This window comes from Rhinolophus hipposideros (assembly GCF_964194185.1).
Source record: "Rhinolophus hipposideros genome assembly, chromosome: 6".
NCBI classification, from domain to species: Eukaryota; Metazoa; Chordata; class Mammalia; order Chiroptera; family Rhinolophidae; genus Rhinolophus; species Rhinolophus hipposideros.
Genome location: NC_138052.1, coordinates 31,510,495 through 31,533,346, shown reverse-complemented (window position 1 = coordinate 31,533,346; position 22,852 = coordinate 31,510,495).

The window sequence follows — 22,852 nt, the reverse complement described above, 5'->3', positions numbered from 1 at the left end:
TAATGTTTGGCAGCATTAACTAAATCTACGTTAACTTTGAGAACTTTTTGTGAATCATTTATACTTTCAGAATCATCTACAGAATAATTTTTTGGGAAGAAATATGTAGCATGAATGGTAGTTTTATCCTTCCTGATGTTAATAGTACTCCCACAGAAACAGTTTTACATTCCACTGTAACCCCAAGAGATCAGAAAATATCCCCTTTCTCATGTGTGTGCGTGCAGTTGGAAACAGTAAGTTTGCTCTGAAAGGGTTTTTCGTGGAGTTACCCTGGCTACATCAAAAACATTTTCAATCAACAAATATTTGTGCAGTATTGTTTTAGGCTTTCTGAGGAATGCAGAGTTACTGTCCTCAAGAAGCTTACAATGTATTTTAGTAGAGAAAATTCAAATGAAAAGTAGTTACGTATTGCCAATAAGTGCTGTCAGACTTGGGAGAAGGCCTCTAGCACTCACGTGCGTTATCAGTGTTTTCCATAGATGCCATTTTAATTGTTTCCTAATTAGTCCAAGAATTCCTTATGGACAGGACTAGTGCTTTCTAAGTCTTTGTATCTGCTATGGTTTTTAGTACACATTTATTGACTGATGTTTAAGATCTTGGTGAAATTACTTTCCCTTCTTTGTGAATTGTTTTTTCCTATTGTTCAATATCTCAGGAATTCTTTAAGACAACATGTTTATCCCCGGTACTATAGCATTGTCCTTCAATAGGCGAGATATCCATTTTTTTTTTACCATAAATTGATGATATGGCATTATCTAATTAGAGACTCTTAGGAAGGAAATTAACTTTGGATTGTCATTTACTCATCCCTGTTCCAAAGCAGAAGTGCGACATGTTCCCACCTGTGTATGAATGTCTAACTAATAGTGTTTTGTACACCTGAAACTAATAATAATAAAAAATCAATCTAGCATTCAAAAGGAATTTTAAACTATGCTCTTGAAGACTAATAAAATGAGCCCATTTTATAACCTAAAAAAAAAAAAAAAAAGGCTGGTGATATTTTGGTTATGTCTTCAATAAAGGGCTGCATGTGAGGGTGGTCTCAGACTTTGCTATTCACTGTTGGTCGAGCTGCAGCAAGATCTCTGTCTGCCAGGGCTAAGTCGCAAATAATCTGAGCCACTTAAGATTGGATCAACATGAATAAACCATCCCACAAAGCAGTTCAAATCAGTAGCCTTTAGCAGTTCAAATCAACAGACATGTAAGCCCTTCCAAGATAACAAAAAGTTATAAGAAAAGAGAGAGGTACTGAGGAGATAGGCAGGCTTAGTTACATCTCCCCCCAAGTCCTCCCGCCCCTTCATTTTCACCTCTTTCCATGGCTATACAGAATTGTATGCCAATAAGCTTTTCTATGTAATTATCACAGTATCATTGTTACTGTAGGATTTAGGAAGCCAGGGGCTTGGAATTAATTTTTAAAATTCGAAAAGACTTTTGTTATAGATTAGGCAAACGTGTTTCTATGTAGCTCTTAGATATAGTGCCAGAATAATATTTCAGCCAATAAATATTTATCCCTTTTGAAATTTGACATATGCTATGGAATAACAAGATTCTTCCAAGAATCTTCCAACAAGATTCTTCTACTTCCAATCAGGAAGTAGATTGTCCAGAGAAGTTCTCTTGACTCTATTATAAATTTCTGATTGTGTATGGTCAGCATTCAAAGGATATGGGTTGGGCCCATGTGGAAGAAATCTATTCTGTCAACATCTCTCGAGATGCTGTGACTGTTGATGTTAAAGGTAATGAATCAATCATAGGTACATAAGTTGTTCAGGTGGTAGATTCATAGTTCTGATTTATGAGTTAATAATTTATCATTCCTCTACATAGGAGGAAATGGTAGCTATTTGAACAGAAAAACGAAAAAAAATCCTTAAAATGTCATATGGTATCTCCTGTTTTAGTGTCAGTTGGGAAAAATTAAGAAATCCAGTTTGGGTAAAATATGCCTGTGGATCTCTCTACATATTACTATAAAAATATACTGTCTGGAGGCAACATTGATGGACCATGGAGAGGATTCCCCATCCGGGAACAATGACAGGGCTCAGGAGAGTGAGACAATGTCTTTCATTATCCTGCCCCTGACTGGGGCACAAACTCCTGACCTCAGCCAAAAAGCAGTTTGTTTCCAGATGTGGAATGACAGAATGAGAGGTGATGCTATGAATTCATCTATTTTAGAGCTCTATTCAGGGGCTGGGGGTTCTAGCTATGATGGAGTAGTTCTTACCATACTAATCTTTCTGATGATATCAACTATAAAAACTGGATAAAATACAAGATAAACAAACAAACAAAAAGCTTTATGGAGTCCTTGGAGAACAATCTAGACAGCTAGGACTTGAGGGGCTAAGATCTCTTAGAGAAAGAAACTTCATTGCTGCTTTATCCTTTGGAACATGGCATACAGGTTGAAAAAAAGAAAAAGCAGCATCTTTGAGTTCTGGTAGCTTCACTGGGAAAAGGATACAAAAATTGGAATTTCCAGCTACTAAGACAGCTTGAAAGACCTTTGTGCTGAAAGGAGAAGTCTGCAGAGTGTTGAATGTTACGTTCTGTGTGTAGTGTCCCCTTGAGTCATTTGGTTACTTCTAAGCTGTATGTGCACAAGATGAAACACATAGAAACCCAGCAGAGTACAGTTGCTAAGAGGCTAAAAAGCTAAGTTGTAGATATTTTGACAATTTGACGATGCTGAGTTAAAAATGGAATTCAGGCTTGCCAAAGAGACCAGACTTTCATTTAAGTCTCCTAAAGGGCCATCCCCTGGGGGAAAAAGACAAAAAAATGGAAAAAGAAATAACATCTGCTCACTCATTTTATGTGGCTAGCACAACCTTGAATCAAAACCTATTAAGGATATTACAAAAAGAAATTAAAAACCAATTTCTTATATGGACTGAAAAGTCTTGAACAAAATATTAGCAAATCAAACACATCATGACCAAGTGGAGTTTATTCTAAGAAAGCATTGTTAATTTAATATTAAAAATTCAATCATAATATACCACAGTAAAATAATATGATAAAAGCACATGATCATCTCAACAAATGCAGGAAAAGCATCGGATAAAATTCAACATCCATTCATACTGAATGAACTCTCTTAGGAGCTGGAAATAGAAATGTTCTTAAACTGTTAATGGATATTTCTAAAACCTTATGGCTAATCACTAAATAAAGAGATAGTAAATGCCTTTCCTCCCAAAGTCAGGTAACAAAAAGATGTTCAGTATCACCACTTTCATTAATATTGTATAGGAAGGCTTACAATGCAATAGAACAAACAAAAAATGAGTTATAAGATTTAGAAAATGTTAAAATTTCATTATTTGGAGATGATGTGATTACATATACATGAAAAATCCAAAATAACCTATAAATAAACTATCAGGCTTTTGTTGTTTTTCTATGTAATAGCAATAATGGACATAAATTCATTTGAAAAATGATAGCTCTCTACAATGGCCTAAAAGCATTAAATACCTGGAGATATCTCTATCAAATATTGAAAACAAACATATAGAAAACTGAAAATATTATTGGGGTAAATGAAAGAAGATCTAAATGAAAGGAGATCTAAATAAAAGAAGAGAAATATCATTTATTTTTTTTTTTACATTTACAAGTTTATTAAAGAATATGCTAAAGGATACAGATGAACAGCCAAGGGAAGAGATACGTATATGGTGATACATGTGAGATACATATGGTGAGGTCTGGGAGTGTCCCGAGCGCAGGAGCGTCTGTTCTGTGGAGTCGGGGTGTGTTACCCTACTGGTGGGTGGAAGCTGAAAGCTCTCTCAGCCACATGCTACTGGGGTTTTATGGAAGCTTCCTCATGATCGATTATTAACTCCATTTCCAGCTCATCTCCCCTCCTAGGAGCATGGAGGCCAGGGCTGAAAATTCCAACCTTCTCATCATGGCTGGGTCTTTCCAGTGACCAGCTCCCATCCAGGAGCCACCCAGAGTCACCTGATTAGAATGAAAGACTCCTATCACTCAGGAAATTACAAGGGCTTCAGGAGATCTGTGCCAAGAAATGGAGTCAAAGACCAAATATTAGAACAAAAGATGCCCTTAGTGCTCTTATCACTTAGGAATTTACAAGAGTTTTAGGAGTTCTGTGTCAGGAACCATGGAGAAATATATATACATATATATATATGTATATACACACATATATGTATATGTGTATATATGTATATATGTGTATATATACATATATACATATATATATATATATTTTATAAATCACAGTGTCACACAAGAAAATGGGCACATTAATGGAATTAAAACTTGCAGAGACAAGTTTTAATTCCATTAAATTCCATTGGGTTTCTTTTGGTCTCTGCTTGATGGAGTAGAGACCAAAAGAAACCCAACTTCTGGATTCATTCCTTTCATTGTTGGGCCATATTTAAGGTTTAACTTTAACTTTTATGTCTGTGTTTATGATCTACATCTGTCTCTCTAATTCCCTTTTTTCACCTAAACTGCATTTCCAGCCACAGTTTCACGTAGATGGCACTTTCCCCTGAAATGCAACAGTTCCAAAATAGCGCTTAGCAGTTTTAGCTTTCTGGTTCTAATCCCTCAGGTTGGCTCTGCGTCATGCCCCTCACCCCCATCCCAACCCATCGGCACCAGCCATAACTTTTGATGTGTCATCTGTGAGTCACTGCTCTCCTTTATAGCTAGTGTTCATTCAAAAACAACGTTGGAGTAGCATTTCCCGAAAAACCCTTCTCTTCATTCCTTCTCCATTTTCAGTGCCAACTTAAGGATCTGGCTGCTGAAAATCTGGCCATTGAATCCAGGACATGATGTCTAAGATGAAAGAGGTTCAAGTACTGTGCTCCTGCCTCATCAGACCACATGTAAAGTATGAGATTTAGGCATTATTTTTGACAAACCAAATTGTGTCCAGATGATGGCTGAATATCTGGAAACTATCTCTTGGACTAAGGAATAATTGAGGAACATAGGGGCTATTTGCTAACATTTTGAAGTTGTCCTGTGGATGTGGGCTAGATTCATGAGGCTCTGGGCAGACCTTCTGGGTGGGAATCCTGTCCTGCCTCTAGCCAGCTGTGGCATCTTGGCCAAGTTACTTTCTCTGCTTCTCAGTTCCTTCATTGGGAGGTTGTGAATGATATTGTGCTCACCTCCAGGGTTGGCATGGACATTAAAGGTGTTAATAAAGGGAAGGGCTCAACCAATGTTACCTATGACACTGATTGTGATGGGCCTTTTGATTATAAAGAGCACACAAATGTGGTCCAATTAATGGGAGGTATAGGAGGTATAGGAAAGTAAATTTCAACTCAATATAAGAAAGATATGTTTTAAATACAGCCTTTAAAAATAGAGTCCATCTCCCCAACTTCCCCACACCACACTTCATTAAGAGTGTAACAGAAACAATAACAACAAAATGAACCACAAGACAAGTTTTTGAAAAGTGCCCTCAAAATCTCTCCCAAATCCTTTTGGTCTCAGCCTCTTCACATACTCAAACTTTCTCTTTCTTGCATTAACTGACGTGAGCACAGTAAGAATCAGGTTCTCCTCTCCCTCAGAGTCCTTTCACGTAGACATCTGAATGTCCACTCAACTCCCAAGGGGCCAGAGGGGTACTAATACCAGGTCAGATGGCTCTTCCATCTTCTTGCCAAAAATTTGGGAATATGGGTCAAGAATATTTAAAAAGTAGATAATCTTTTTTTAAAGACATTTTTTAATTTTTATTTTTCAATTACAGTTGACATGTAATATTTTATTAATTTCAGGTGTACAATATTTTATACATTCCCATGGCTATTTTGTAACTACTAATTTGTACTTCTTAATTCCTTCCCCTTTTTCACCCATCCCCCTAACCCTCTCCCAGCTGACAACCCTCAAAATGTTCTCTGTATCTATGAGTTTATTTCTGTTTTGTTTCTTCATTTATTTTGTTCTTTAGATACCACATATAAGTGAAATCATATAGCATTTGTCTTTCTCTGTCTGACTTACTCCACTCAGCACGATACCCTCTAGGTACAACCATGTTGTTGCAGATGACAAGATTTCATTCTTTTTTATGGCTGAGTAATATTTCATTGTGTATATGAAATTCATTATCCATCTCTTCTTTATCCATTTATCCATTGATGGACATTCAGTTGCCTCCATATCTTGGTTATGAGGTGAATGTATGGATGTAGTGTTTTGAGTTTCTTCAGATATATACCCAGAAGTAGGTTTACTGGGTCTTCTTTTGTATCTTGCTATAAGGCCTTTCTTTTAAAGCCCACTTTGTCTGGTATAAGCATTGCTACCCCAGCTTTCTTTTTTCATTTCCATTTTTATGAAATACCTTTTCCCATCCTTTTACTTTCAATCTGTGTGTGTCTTTTAATCTGAAGTGACTCTTTTGTAGGCAGCATGTGTAAGAGTCTTGTTGTATCCTTTCAGCCACCCTATCTTTTAATTGGAGCGTTTAATCCATTTACATTTAAAGTAATTGTTGATATATATGTAGTTATTGCCTTTTTACTTTTCATATTTTTTATCTTTTTGTTGTTGTTGTTGTTTTAAAGAAGTTCCTCTAAGATTCCTTGTAATACTGCTTTGGTAGTAATGAACTCTTTTAGCTTTTTCTTGCCTGGGAATCTCTTTATCTGTGCTTTGATTTTACCGTGTTTCCCCAAAAATAAGACCTAGCTGGACCATCAGCTCTAATGCATCTTTTGGAGCAAAAATTAATATAAGACCTGGTATTATATTACACTACATTACATTACATGATATTATATTAAGATGCGGTCTTATATTAATTTTTGCTCCAAAAGATGCATTAGAGCTGATGGTCTAGCTAGATCTTATTTTTGGGGAAACACAGTAAATGATAGCTTTGCTGGGTAGAGTAATCTTGGTTGTAAGTCCTTGCTTTTCATCACTTTGAGTATTTTGTGCCAATCGCTTCTGGCCTGCAAAGTTTCTGTTGAGAAATCAGTTGATAATTTTATGGGAGCTCTCTTATTGTACCTAACTGCTTTTCTCTTGCTGATTTTAAGATTCATTCTTTGTCTTTAACCTTTGGCATTTTAATTATGATGTGTCTTGGTGTGGACCTTCTTTGGGTTACTCTTGTTTGGGACTCTCTGTACTTCCTGGAACGTGTATCTATTTCATTTGTCAAGTTAGGAAAGATTTTCATCATTATTTCTTCAAATATGTTTCCAATTTCTTGCTTTCTCTTTTCCTTCTGGTACCCCTGTGATATAAATGTTGGTATGTTTGATGTTGCCCTAGAGGCCCCTTAAACTGTATTTATTTTTTTGTATTTTTTTTTCTCTTTGCTGCTCTGTTTGGGTATTTTCTATTACCTTATCTTCTAAATCGCTGATTCAATCCTCTGCTTCATGTAATCTACTATTGATTCCCTCTAATGTATTCTTTATTTCAGTTATTGTATTCATAATTAATTGGTTCTTTTTTATGTTTTCTATTCTATTTTTATGTTTCCTATCTTTTTGTTGAAGTTCTCCCTGAGATCATTGAGTATCCTTATAACCAGTGGTTTCAACTCCGCATCTCTTAGATTGTTTTTCTCAATTTTGTTTAGTTATTTTTCTGAAGCTTTGTTCTGTTCCTTTATTTGGGACATGTTCCTTTTTATCTTCATTTTGGCTGTCTTTAGGTGTTTGTTTCTATGTAATAGGTAGAGCTGCTATTTCTCCCCATCTTAGGAGAGTGGCCTTATGTAGTAGGTATCCTGTGGAGCCCAGTGGTGCAATGTCCCTGGTCACCTGAGCCACGTGCTAGAGGTGTGTCCCTTTGTGGGTTGTATGTACCCTCTTGTTATAGTTGAGCCTTAGTTGCTGTTTGCACATTATTGGGAGGGATTGACCCTCAGGTTGACTGGTTGTGAAGACTGGCCATGACTACCGTGGAGAGTCTGTTGTTCAGGGGCTGACCCTACAGAGTAGGATTTGCTTTAGCAGGGCTCTGATGCCTACTCAGTTTGCCCTTTGGGTATGTCATCCTTGAACATGGCCAGGTGATCCCCTAGCTCAGTCTGAAGCTGGCCATCAGGTGTGCCAGCCCCATGGCCTCCTGGGAGGGGACCTGTTTCATGCCAAGTTCAGCCTGTTCCCTGACTGGGGCCAATTGACATGAATCACAAAGCAATCTGTAGAAGCCATCTGTGCTGGGCTGAGAGGTGCCTGGGGAAAGCTAAGCTACAAACAAAGGTCAGCTGCCACTAGTGCTCGGTTTGGGGCTGCTTAGCAAGAGATACAGGGAACACTGAGTCCAGAGGCTGCTTGTTTGGGTTGTGTGATCCTTTGGGATATTTTAGGAAAGACTGCAGCGTGAGCCAAGACAGGCCATTTGTACAGAAAAGCCACTGGAAGTGGATTGGGAGGGGTAGGGTTTCAGGCAATCATTAGGGCAGGGTAAATAGTGCCAGCTAGGTTGTTGGAGACTTAGATATGGCGCCCCCCTGTTCGCCCTCCCTCTGCACACTGGGAGGGAGGAGAGTTCAACAAAGGGACAATAGCTCCTGCTATAACTTCTGTCTGGAAGAAAGTTGCCCTTCTAACCATCACTCTGAAACCAGAAAATTCAGTTCTTCCCTGTATGTCCCTGGTAACTTTTGAGCTGATTTCCCAGCATTGGAATTTAGAGTGAGTGAGTCTGTTAGCGTGTAAGTCTATGTGTGAGTCCGTTAAAAGGAATGTCTGGGACTCCAGCAGCCCTTCATCTCACTCAGCCACAATCTCTGCTGTTTTTCACAGCCAGAAGTTGTAGGGACTTCTTTTTCGGGCACTGGACCCTAGTCTGGGGAGCCTGTGGTGAGGCTAGGACCCCTTCCTCCTCCAGAGGCATCTCTGTAGCCGAGATATCTTTCCCAATTTTTAACCATGTGGGTGTGGGACCAGGGGTGCATTTCCACCCCTTCTACCAGGCTCCATGTGGCTTCTTCTGTATGTCCTTAATTGTGGGACTTATAATCAGCTAGTTTTCAGGTGATTCTCAATGATGGTTGTTCTGTAGTTTAGTTGTAATTATGATGTGGTCATGAGAGGAGGCAAGCACAGCATTTACCTACTTTGTCATCTTGACCAGAAATCTGAGATATATCATTTCTAAGGATTGGAAAATGCAGTGCAAAATGTTTCTTTTCCCTAAATTGATTTATAGACATAATAAAATCACAATCAAAATTCTACTGGCATTTTTTGAATGAAAATTGAGAAGTTAATTCCAAAATTTATATGGAAAAGCAAACGATCTAGAATAGCCAAACAATGTTAAGGAAGATCAAATTTCAAAGACTTATGCCACAGATATCCATACTTACCATAAAACTCTATAATTAAAGCACTATGGTACCAGCACAAAGACAGACAAATTGACCATTGAGAAGACTAGTGAGTCAGAAACAAATCTACACATGTATAGACACTTGACTTTCAAAAAAACATGCAATTTTAATGCATTTTGAGGAAAGAATTTTAAAAAGTAAAGTGAAGTGGATTATCCACAGGAAATAAATCTTGATTCCTAGCTCATACCATACACAAAAATTAATTCCAAATGGTCTAAATGTGCTTAATTAAACGTGCAATGCTTAAATATAATATGCTTAAACGTGAAAAGTAAAACAATAAGTTTTCCAAATACTAACATAGGAAAAGCCTGCATGACCATGGGTTGAGAAAAGATTTCTAAAAGGGACACAAAAGCACTAAATATAAAGGAAAATCTTAATAAATTAGTTCTTATTAAAAAGTAAGGAGTTCTGTTTATCAAAACATACCATGAAGAGAGTTAAAACTCAAGCCATAGAGGAGCAAAGAAGTTTGAAATGCATATATCTAGCAAATAACTTGTATTAAAAATAATAATAAAACTAGCAAGAAGACACCCAAATAAAAGGAGCAAAAGACTTACATAGAAACTTAGAGAGGAATATATGCAAATTATCCATATGAAAGGACAATCTACATCATTAGTTATCAGAAAAATGCATGTTATATCCACAATAATATAACACTAAAACCCCATCAGATTGATTAATATGAAAAAACAAAACAACAAAAACAAAAACAAAGAACAGATAACACCCATTATTAGTAAGAATGTATAATAACTTTCTCATGCTGCTGTGGGAATGTAAATTGGTACAACTGCTTTTAAAAAACTACTTGAAATATCTACTAAAGCTAAACACACATATACCTCATGTCACAAAAATTCCAATCATAGTTATTATACACTCAACAGAAGTGCATACATCTGTTCACTAAAAACATGTACAAAATGCTTATATTAGCATTGTTTGTAAGAGTCCCAAACTGGAAATAACCCAAATGTCCATCAATAAACTTTGCTGTATTTTACAATGGAATATTTTACAGCACTGAAGAAAGGTCAAACTATGGATACAAGTAAAAATTGGATAAATCTCAGAAATAAAATATTAAGTGAAAAGTCCAGACTCAAAAGTGTGCATATTATAGAATATGAATGAAATCATTTATGTAAAATTCAACAACAAGCAAAAGTAATTTATGGTGGTGGAAGTTGGAATATTGGTTACCTTTGGAGGGATAATGATTGAGGATGATTGAAAGAGGATAGAAGCAGCCTTCCGAGGTGCTGGTAGACACTTGATCTTGATCTACATGGTAACCTGTGCTGAATTCATAAAAATTTGTTGAGTTGTGGTCTTTACTGTATACACAGTGCTCTTTAATATATGTATATTATATTTCAGTACAAAAGTTTACCTAAAAGAACCCAAAAACTCCTTTAAGTATTCTCACTCATAGATTCAAACAAATGTCAAGACATTAGGCTTTTGAGCCCATTTTGAAAGAAGATTTCTTAGCAATAAGTTTTACAATCAGCCAGTTGTAAGGTAAGATTATACCTGTTGTATACCAGTTGTAAGATTATACAAGTTGTAGGATTATAGCTTTTACTTGGAAAACAGGTCACAATTCTTGGTATCATCTTTATTATAACCCTTCAATTTAAAATGATCAAACTAGCTATTTTACTTCTATTTATAATGGCAAATCATCAGTGATATATTCTACAGGCAGCTCTAAACATAACACAAGATATGTCATTAGTTTGGTTCTCAGCAAACTCATGGTGATTCTGAATTGGTCTTTGTAGCTTCATAAGGAAAGCTCCATTTTGGTAAGGAAATGGTTCTAGGTTAGCTTCAAGAATCTGAGTGAGTTTATCTTGGTCTTGAGGCATCAAAGGCAGTTTGGTTGAGTTTGGCTATGTTCATGTGTAATTTGCTTGTTACTATTCATTTGGGTAATTGGAAAACAAAATCAATTTTAGGGTCTTTACAAAATATGGTTATTTTAATGACTATAATTGTGGATCACATCTTTGAAATAATGTGATTAAGGATTTGTAGGAAAAATATCAAATTCTTCCAATGATTCTTTTCATTACTACCTGGTGTGTCAATGTACAACTCACAGAATCAATCACACCAGATCGTTAAACAAAAGTTCAATGTAGTTTGAGTGAGTGAATAGTAAATGAAGGACTCATGATGCTTTCTGATGTTAATTATTGATTTGTTTTTCTTACATGACCTGTCAGTTCTTAGGTAATTAAAAAAAAATACGATCCCTTGGTATTCAAGTATTAAGTTAGTCATCTTAATAGTTCAATTAAGATGTGATAGTAGCACAAATGCCTTAATGAGTTCGCAATGTTATGGCTGAAAAGCAAATAAGTCACCAAATTATAAGCCCCCACACAGTATTTGAAGAATAAACAAATCAGCATTTCCCGAATAGTGCTACTGTCACTTGCTCAACACCTCCTAGTCTAGTGCTATTACCAAAGAATTTGGAGATTAAAAAAAGAATTTTCAGAAATTTCATGTAAAATGAAAACTCTGACTTCTATTTTGGCATTATGGCTAATAGAGAGTTTTCACATCTTCTATAAACATAGGTCTTTAAAATTATGAAATTAATAGATAAAAGTACTAGTAACTAGCCTGGATTTCTGTCAAAGAAATGCCAGAGTGAAAGCCTTGTGTGAAAGAAGTTTATTTGAATAGTGATCTCAGGGTGCTGGAGTGAAGAGTGAGAGAAATTAAACAGGGAAATGAAGAAAACCAAAACATGGGTGTGTTCTTGAATTGGCCTCACTGTGGGTGACTGCTGCTTGATTCTGCAAGACCTTCTGAGGAGCCTCATGAAATGAGTATCAGAGCCCTCCACTCAGGAGATGAAAGAAGGAAGCATTATCTTTGGTTCTGCTCTCCAACTAGTCAAGGGTAATCTCAGGGATGATAATTTCTCAGTAGTTCCAATTGCATGTAAATTACATTGACTCCAAGTGGAGTTTTATGGATGATCCGTGATGTACCATCAGAGAATTCCAGGGCAGTCATGAGACATATGTGGAGCTGCTGTCAGAGGACATCTGCATGAAACTGTTGGAAAGGAAGTAGGACTGGTTGCTGCAGCAGTGGCTAGAGTAAGGAGTGGGGATGAAAAGATTTGAAGTAGAATATGAGAGGTGTCTGATAAAGTATTCATCATTAAGACTGTATTAATCTGGAGTTTTAAAAAAATGCAAGTAATCGAAATCCAATTCAACCACTTTAATTGAAAAAGAAATTGAATTTCATGAAAAATGAATAGTCTATTCATGGAAAGGCTGTATAGTGTAATGCACAACCTCAGAATTCAAACTTTTTGGGTTTATATTGTCAGCCTTTTCATCTACTAACCATTTGACACTAGGTGAATTATTTAACCATTCTGTACTTTGGTTTCCTCACTATAAAACTGGGGTAATAGGATGTGCCCTGTATGTTGTAAGGGTTAAGTGAATTTGTACATGTAAAGTGTTTAGCAGAGTACCTGGCTTACAGTATTAATCGTCATCACTGTTGTTATAATATTTGTTGTCATTTTCATCATTACTATCATCACCATCATCATCATCATGACCATCTTCTCTATCATCAACTAAGAGTACAAATATTCATAATGTTGCCAGTGTTCTCTTTTCCCTCTCCTCTTAGATAGGAGGCAGGCGAGCAGGCAGCTCAGTCGTTTGGGACTCAAGCAAAGGGGAAGAGACATTTCTGGTAGAATATCCCCGCGGAGGACAATGGTTGGCCTGACTGAGGACACATACTCATGACTGCAGCATCAAAGTGTTCATGGTGATGGGCTCTCAATTGACCAGATCTGAATTATGACTCTGTCCCTATGGCTAGCTGCAGGGGTGGGGGGAGGATAAGGTAAATATACCCCAACCACACAGCACATCTCTCTACGGATAAGAGAATGTTTATAACTAGATGTTAGTAGCAAGTTTACTGGGCAGACAAAACAAAAAATATCTACCAACAGCAGTGTTTTAAATCTATTTTTATTATTCTTGGTGTTCTCACAGAAGTTGGTAGCATGGCAAGGTCCTCAGCAGACTGTGACCTTCTTGACAGAAGGGAATATAGTTTGTCTTTTTCATGTACATTCTTTGCTAATTAGACATACATAATAATAGACATACATTCTTTGCTAATTGAGAATCCCAGTGGTCATAGATACGAATATTAGTGAAAAAAATTCTGTTGGTAGAATATGATATAATGGAAAACATCTCATTATTTCATCATAAAATTTATGATAACTTCATGAGATGATTTTTTGTGTGTTTCTGTTAATTTTTTTGTTGTTTTTCAATTACTGTTCATATGCAATATTACATTAGTTTCAGGAGTACAACATGGTGACAAGGCATTTATATAATTTATGAAGTGACATGGGATGATTTTTATTTAGAATCCTTAGCAGCTTACCCCTTCCCCAACACAGAGGACAATTCCTCTGATATTTTTTCAACACAAACATAATAGAGTCTCATTATCTTAAAAAAAAATAAAAAAAATAAAAAATTAAAAAGTTTCCCTTTTACTCCCTTGCCAGAAGTAATCACTGGTAATTATTCAGTGGCAAGTACCCAAACCAATATTTTCCCCATCGATTAAAAATTATATATTTATAATCACATGAAACATGAGATGTTTATAAAAATGGGACTAAAAGCAAAATTAACATTATGTATACTGTTATTATAAAATAGTTTTAAGGGAGATGAATTTCAATTCACATATTGTCAATTAATTCCCCCTTTTAAAATCCCATGAGGTTATAATGTTAAGTCTAGTCATAATATCTTCCAGGTTCCATCCATTAAACTTAACCACTCCTCTTGGGGGTCACATAATGTTTATGATAACCTTCATAATTACAAACAATTTATATCATTTCCTAATTATATGCTTATATTTACATTTGTTTCCTCAACCAATTCCTTCAAGGTACTAAGAGCAACTGTAGAATTGGCACTTTTCATATTCTTTGGAATTTTTGTATTACATCCACTATTACAACTTGTCTGTTTACTGGTTCAAAACTGTTCACCAGAATATGAAATAATGATGGAAAGAAGATATGCATGGAATGCTAGTTAATTTTTACTGCTTATGTTTTTCATCTCCTTTTAATTCATACTTCTTGTAAACAACCCACGCAAATAACATTAATGAATAAAAATTATAAATTCACTATGTCATCAAGAATAGGAGAGGAGATCACAGCAGAAAAGATATGTCAAAATCATTTGGGAAAACATAATGGAAAAATGGTAACTCACATAGCAAATTGGAAGAAGATGAAATATAATTCCTCTGTGTGCATATGAGAGAGCCAGTAGAAGTCAAGAAGTCAGAAGGTGGATATCTCTATCTAAAATACCCAGCAAAATTGTAAATTAAGGTGTAGAGTAGAATAAGGTTATCTCCAGACATGTAAGCTCTCAAAGAATTAGTTCCCATACAAGTGTATTTGGAAGGATATTGGGGACGTGTTTCACCAAAGTAAAATAGAGAGAGAGAGAGAGAGAGAGAGAGAGAGAGGAAGGGAAGAGAAGGGAAGGGGAGAGGAACGGAGGGGAGGGGAGAGGAGAAAGGGGACGGGGAAGGGGAAGAAGAAGGAAAAGGGGAGGGAAAGAGAGGGAAAGGAAGAGAAGAGGTCCAGGGAACGGGATTGAGTTTAAGAGGAAGGAAGAGGTAATCATCAGGATGGTGTTGGGAAGAATTCCTGACAGCTACTGTGAAGCAGTCCTATGGAGCAACCAGTCAAGGAAGAGGAGAACTAGGATCTCCAGAGGGATAACTTAAAAAACAAGACAAAAAAATTAGATGTGTTTCATCTAAGTTATCAAATTGATTGGCATGAAGTTGTTCATAATATTCCCTTATTTTCCTTTTAATATTTATAGACTGTAGTGATATCACCTCTCTCATTCCTGATATTGGTAATTTGTGTCTCTTCTTTATTTTTCTTTCCTGATCAGTGTGGCTAGAGGTTTATGTTATTATTATTATTATTATTATTATCATTATCATTATCATTATTATTATTATTATTATTTCAAAGAACCAGCTTTTGGTTCATTGATATTTTTTACTGTTTTCCAAATTTCCATTTTACTGATTTCTACTCTGGCCTTTATTTCCTTTTTTCTTTTTACTTGGGGTTTATATTGCTTTTGTTTTTGTTTTCCATTTCATTAAGGTGGAAGCTGATTTGAGTCTTTTCCTCTTTTCAAGCACAAATATTTAGTGTTTATAGTTGATACATATAGTATTCTGACTTTTTCTTATCATTTTAAATTTTAAAATTAGAGATTTCCTGACTTGAACCAAATTCCAATCTGTGGCAGTTCAAAGCTTCCCCATGAATCAGCCCTTTACATTCTTTGCAATGCTTTATCTGTGTGCAAAGTTTACTCTCCATTTAGTGTTTTCCTCCAAAAAGCCAATCATACTTCAAATTCCTGAGCTTTGAAACCTCCTTGAAGGGAAGAGAAGTCAAATAAATGATATCATCACTTCCCCACTCCTTCCTTGGTCTTTTGCCCTCTCACTGGCCCCACTTCTGCTCCACTGTTTGCAAAGGCCAGCTGCCTACCGCCTGATATTCCCCAGGGTCTGGAAGTCACTTTAAAAGTGTCACACAATCTCTTGAGACAACTGCTTCTCTTGGTAGGTGTGTGGGGTGTGGTTCTTCCTAGCTTGGCCTGCTTTCAACCTCCTTGGAATTCTTGTACATATAATTTTCTCCATCTTCACACACACACACACACACACACACACACACACACACCTTATTTACTTATACCTCCAAGGTATGAATTTGAAGATTTCCTCACTCTATTACTGAGACTTGACATCAGTTTCATTATTTTTTTTAACAATCCAAAGGGTAAAAATTTGTATCTTGTTTGTTTAAAGTACTTTTTTTGACACTTAGTAAGGCTGACATCTTTTAAAACATATGTATTTTTTCTTCTGTGAATTGCTCCCTGTAACCTGTGCTCACAGTTCTATTGGATTGTTTTCTTTTTTATATATAACTATAGAAACAGGAATACTTTATAGATTTTGAATATTAAACCTTTCCCTATTGTACATGTTGCAAATACGTATATATTTTCATTCTGCCATTTAACTTCTGTTATAGAGTCTTTTCTTGAATAGAAATTTTAAACTCTTAAGTAGTTATTTTTGGTGGTCTTTCCTTCTATATTTGTTGGCTTTCTTTCAATATTCTTGCTAACCCCAAGGTGATGATAAAAGTCATAGCATATTTAGTGCTACTAATTTTACGGTTTTAAGGTTTACATCTTTAATTCACTTGGAATATATTTATTTATTCACATTTCTATGCTACAAAATAAGAATTACTTTTTTCCAGATGTTTAGCCAGTTGACCCAATGGATTTTTACTAAGTAGTTAATCCTTCCCCCCGATTTGAAATGTCCTCTATATCATGTATTAAATTTCTATATGTGTGTATGTGTGAGATTACGCACATACATCTGTTTCTGTACTTTCCATTTTACCATTAACCTCACAGGATTTTACTGGAACTAGAGGAGAAATGGAAATCACCTAGAAATCCTGAGCAGATGGATGTCAGGAGTGAGGAAAGGAGAGATGTTTCAGTATAGACATTTTAATTTTATTTTAAAGTTGAACTATGTGTTACAAATTCAAACTGTTAAATTAAAAAAACAAAAACAAAAAACCCTGCACAGTCAATTAACGTTCCATGTTGATTTGGCTATTTTTATGTTTCCCAAATATTTATTTTAATTTAAAATTTTTTTATCACTTCAGAATAATTCCTTTATAATAGTTTGTGTGTTTGTGTGTGTGTGCATACGTGTGTGTGATGATATTGCATTTGAAAGTGGAGAGTTCAGCACAAATATACATTTTCAAAAGCGATTGTTCAAATGCTGACGTTCATCCATTAATAACTTTTCAATTTTGAAGGAATGACATATTTTCAGGGTGATTTGCTTGGCATAGTTGAAAAAAAATGTTGCTGGAATTATTCACTGTGGCTTTGGCTTTCCAAATATGCCTTTTCATTTGCATATTGCCTTGAGGGAATTAATATTCGACTTCTCAAAGTTTGACCCAGCCCACATGGGCCATCTGGGAGAGGAGTTTCACTAGTCAGTCACTCAGTGACTGAAATGTGAGAAAAGATTAAAAGCCAAGGACAGATTTAATTTATGTCTCTTGCACAGACTGAAGAAACTTTACAAATATGCAGTGAAATCTCCTATTATGAAAATAATGTTTTTCCTATTTTCAGAATCACCTCTGGATTCTTCACGTATTTTACAATATCCCCATTGATAATGTTTTATATTTAATAAAAACTTCATTTGTGAATAAGAAATTATATAGTTATTATACCATGAGTTCACACCACTTGTCTAGATGCTGCCTCTCATATAGTACATACTACTTTTAGGTAGGCACATGATTTGTATTATGGCTGTTCATAAAAAATATTGCTTATCATACTAGAACTTTCTCACTCTAGTAAAACTGAACTAGAAAATGTAATTTGTAGACGAGTTTTGAAAGAGAAAAAAGGATGTGAATAATGTGAAAAAGAAGGAATCTCTGTGACAATTTAAGAGAAAGGAGATTTAATATGATAATTTATTTTAAATCTTCCTGATTCCAATGATGTTTAATGAGCATCCTCGCTATATGTACTAGTATGTTGGTGTAACTCTTGAAGTTCTTTTAGACATATTTGTCCAAATTAAAAGTCTCAAGTTTTGGGGTATAATCTTTTTATGGCTAGTGCATATTTTAGAAATCATTTCTCTTTCTACTTCATTTAATCAATGTCTAGCTATTCTATTGATAATAGACATTACAAACATTTAAAATTCTAATATATACTGTGTTTCCTTGAAAATAAGACCTAGCCAGACAATCAGCTCTAATGTGTCTTTTGAAGCAAAAATTAATATACGACCTGGTCTTATTTTACTATAGACTGGGTATAATATAATATAATACTGGGTATAATATGATATGATATGATATGATATAATATAAGACCCGGTCTTATATTATATAAGACCGGGTCTTATATTAATTTTTGCTGCAAACGATGCATTAGAGAAGATTGTCCAGCTAGGTCTTTATTTTGGGGAAATACGGTAAGGAGGAAGCAGGTCTAAGATTACTCTGATTTTTTTTTCAGCTTCCTCAACATTTACGCAGTATCAATATAGTGGTAAAACTACTAAATGTTTGACATAATGTTTTGTTATTGTTACCCTTTTCCACGTTAGTTTTTTTGTTTGTTTGTTTGCTGTTTCCTTTTATTCAACACTGTTTACTAGAACTGTGGGTGACTTCCTGCTCTACTCCTTACCCCTAGACAGACCCAGTCCTCCTGGGACTGATAGGGAGAGCCGACCACTTCCTAGAGGGGGTTCTTTTCCCAGGCCCTGGCAATGACGCTGAGGAGTGGCCAGGTGGAGTGAATGTGCAGCTACATGATTTATTACTCAGCTAACCAGTCAATAATTATAGGACAATCTCTATATCAGTAGCACCCAGACACCTTCTCAAATGTGGTGCAGGCTCATGGGAACCCTTTAGTACACGACTAGAATTATTTCTGTCAGAACCTCTTGATCCGCCTCACAGAGCCCTCCCAAACTCTTCCTGTCTTTTCTCCAAGGTATAGATATAATTAGGCCACTTGAGAGTCCACCTCTAATTACCATTTGCTTGATTTGTATGTGGATTATTGACTTTTATTAGCATCAGTGGGAATCCCCCTGCTGGGAATGGTGCTCTCACAATTCCATTTGTTTTGACTCTTCTCTTTGGTCAAACTCCAGCTAAATTTGGTTCACCTAGCTTTTGGAAACATAGCTTAGCGCAGTTTCCTCATTCTTACTTTGTCTGTCTCTCCATAGTTCTCAGTGAACTCCCCACCCACATTCCTCTGAAACCACTGGCTTCATCCATTCTGTTTATACAACACCCTGACACTTTCGCCTTCCTCCATGGCCTGTATTCTGCCCGAGTGATACTGTCCATTCAGCCCCAGATCTTGTTTCTCCTCAGAACTACTCTCAGTGTTTCCAGAGTGTTCTCTTCTTCCTTTGCTCTCTTCTTTCCTGCATCTGCTCAACAAATTATTTTTCTTAAAATATTTCTTTTGTTATATCAGTTTCTAAGGACCTAAATTGTTCTCTGTTAATCATCAAATAAAAACCCAATTTTTGTCTGTTGAGGTTTGATATGACTTCTGTGCTCCCGTCTGTCCAAGCTATTTAGTGTTCTCCAACCTCTCATCGTCCACCTATATCTTTAAACCGTCCTTTTGCTTTTTATTAAGACAAATCCCACATCTGTTCAAGTTTTATTCTATTCATATCTCCTCCATGAAATCTTCTTTAATAATTAAACTTCCATTTCATAGCTTTTTCCGTAGCCGCCCCCCATCTCAATCTAAAAGCACTGAGAGTTTGTAACACATAGCTTAACTGTTTCAGCTTTCCATGCTTATTTCATGTTGAATTTGTTAGGAAGTGCATTTGGTGACATGTCAGAGACCTGAATACGGTGGCTTGAATATGACAGATGTTCATTTATTTGTTGTGCTGTGAGATGGCAGGAGGTAGGGAGTGCATAGTTGCCACAGTGGTTCCTTGTGGCTCTTCATTCCTCAGTCCCTTGGGTCTGGTCCTCAACTTCATGATGTAAAGTAAAGCAGATCCAGCAAGAAGAAGAAAGGGCATAAGTGGCCAGCCTTGTTTAAAAAGTTCTTCTGGAAGTGCTGCCCAATAAAAGGCCACCATTTTATGCAAGGGAAGCTGGGAAATGTAATCTTGGAGACATTCACATCAGTGTTCACCCAAATGTAGGGATTCTGTTAATAGGGAGGATGAGAGGCTGGTTACTAGGCGGTATCTCTCAGTCTCTGTAACATGGATGTGAGGCTTCTGCTGCCATGGAGCTGCAGGAACACAGCAGGTCTCTGCTTTGCTTTCCTGAGCAGTGGTGAGGTAAGTAAACGATAAATGTCTGGCAAATCAACATGGACCCCTTAGCTCAGGAAGAGTATTTCCTTTTTACTTTGTCTGGTCTGCTTTCCTCTTGTCTCAGAAATATGCAGAAAAAGATAAAAAATTTAAAAACATATAGAAGACAAAAATAAATGTGAAACTTGTTCATTTACGAACATTATGTGTTGTTCTGTTGAAAAAAATATATAGGAGCATCTGGATTGCAGTGCTAGACTACTAGGGTATAATCTTCAACAAATGTCTAATAAATACTCTTGAACATGTACACAGTTCTGGGTCTACGTACTACACAGATTTTTTTTGACATTAATCTTAAATTTGCAAGCTTTGAGGGCAACTAATGCAGTGGTTTGTTAACTCAAATAAACTGGCTCTGTAGTCTTATCAGAATTTAAATACAGAATATACATGATAAATATTTGTTGTTTGTAATGCTGTTGTGGGTAGCCATTAGGAGGAGCACGTCTGCTTCATCTGAAGAATGTTTCCCGACTTCTGTCAGACACAAAGCAAACCTCCTTTTGTCTCCTGATCACAGCTCTAATTTTCCCAGCTGAATGAATTCACCAAGTTGAGAATCTGAGAGGCCATAACATTAGTAGAATCTACAAAGCGCCAGAGGGGCACACCGCCTGCCTAGGAAACAGCTCTCCAGGCTTGGCGGGTGTGGTTGCCACAGCTACCAAAGCCACAGATTTCTCTGCTTTGTATTCACGTAGGAAGAGAAGCTCTCAAAGTGACAGAGGCTTCATTATATAACTGACATTGCAATTCGTTTGCTTTAATATTCGCATTTTAATCGACTGTGCCTAGTCCTAAATAGGACTTTCTTTGGGAATACTCAGTTAGGGGTGTGTGTGGGGGATGGGTAGACAAAGTTTTATAGCATCAGGATGGCAGATCAAAGAGTGAATCTGTTATTATGGTTTCTCCCTGGACTACTTTGCTACTGTATATATATAATATATGTATATATATGTACATATATATATGTATATATATATACACACACACATATACACACACACACTATATGCACCAGTATTAGCTATTAAGATGAATTACATCAGCCTGTGTTTGGTGAAGTTTAATAGATATCTATGTATAATTAACTGATGAATCATTCTGAAGCCTTAAAGTTCCACACTTTATTTAGTGCTCTTTAAGCACTATCTATAAAATATTAATTGCAGATGAGTAGGCATCACTTAAAACCAAATCATGTGCATAATGTAATTGACATATGACCTTCTCTAGGGGAAGTTGCATAGTTACAGATACATAAGAATGTGTTATGTTAACAGTGCGTTTACGGTTTATATATTTCCATTTCTTTTCATAAATATATGCATTATTAATGATAAAGAGATCTCCAAATTCCCTCCACTTGCTTGTCCCCAGTCTCAGTTTTGAAAATAATGTGACTTTTGTACCTTCTCTTTGAGGAAATGGCATTATCAACAACAAAATACTACTTTGTTTGTTTGTTTGTTCTTTTGGTTAAGAAGGAGCAGCTAAAGCATTGTTTATAAAATTTAATTAATTTTTCTTTGTTAAACGAAGGCATGCTTGACCACTATTGGCAGTTGTTTAACAGTTTCTATCAGGCCTTCTGAGTGTCAAAGGAGAAATTTTTGATGCACCTATTATGTTTCTCTCTCACTTCGTGTACATTGTCTCATTGAATATAACATGATTAAGTATTATTAATTTATTTTGCAGATGAGGCAAAGGGGATATAATCCACAATCACAAAACCAGTAAATAAAAGACACATAGTGGTCTTTCTAATCCCCAAACTCTTATGTAAACATTGTTAATTATAATCTATATTGTACTGGATGCTGGGTTTCATCCCCAGCCACCATTTCCCCTGTCTTGTCTCAGAGACCTCCAGCTTTCTTTGAGGGATCCTGTGGGTCCGGGGGAGCTAACTTTAACCGCAGTGTCAAGGCTGTATCATGTGACCCAGGCTAAACCAATAAGAGCTTTCTATTCCTCTGGCCCCAATGATTAATTCAACAATTGAAACTTAGCTCCTCTAATCAGTATTATCTCAATACTTATTGTGGAATGCTGGGGCAAAGATGTTTCTATTCATTTGCATAATGTACATTTATGTTTCCCAGTCCCGTTAACTTCAGAATAGGCCATGTGACTTAACTGTCACCAATGACATATAAGAGGAAGTGTTGTGGGGCCCCTTCTGAGTAGGAGCTTTAAGGGCCCTCATGTGTTCCCACTGTATTCTTTTTTCCCTACTGCCACAGCACTGACAATGTCCCAGGTAAGAGCTGCTCCATGGCCTAAGGCCTTGAAAAAAGACTGTGTGAA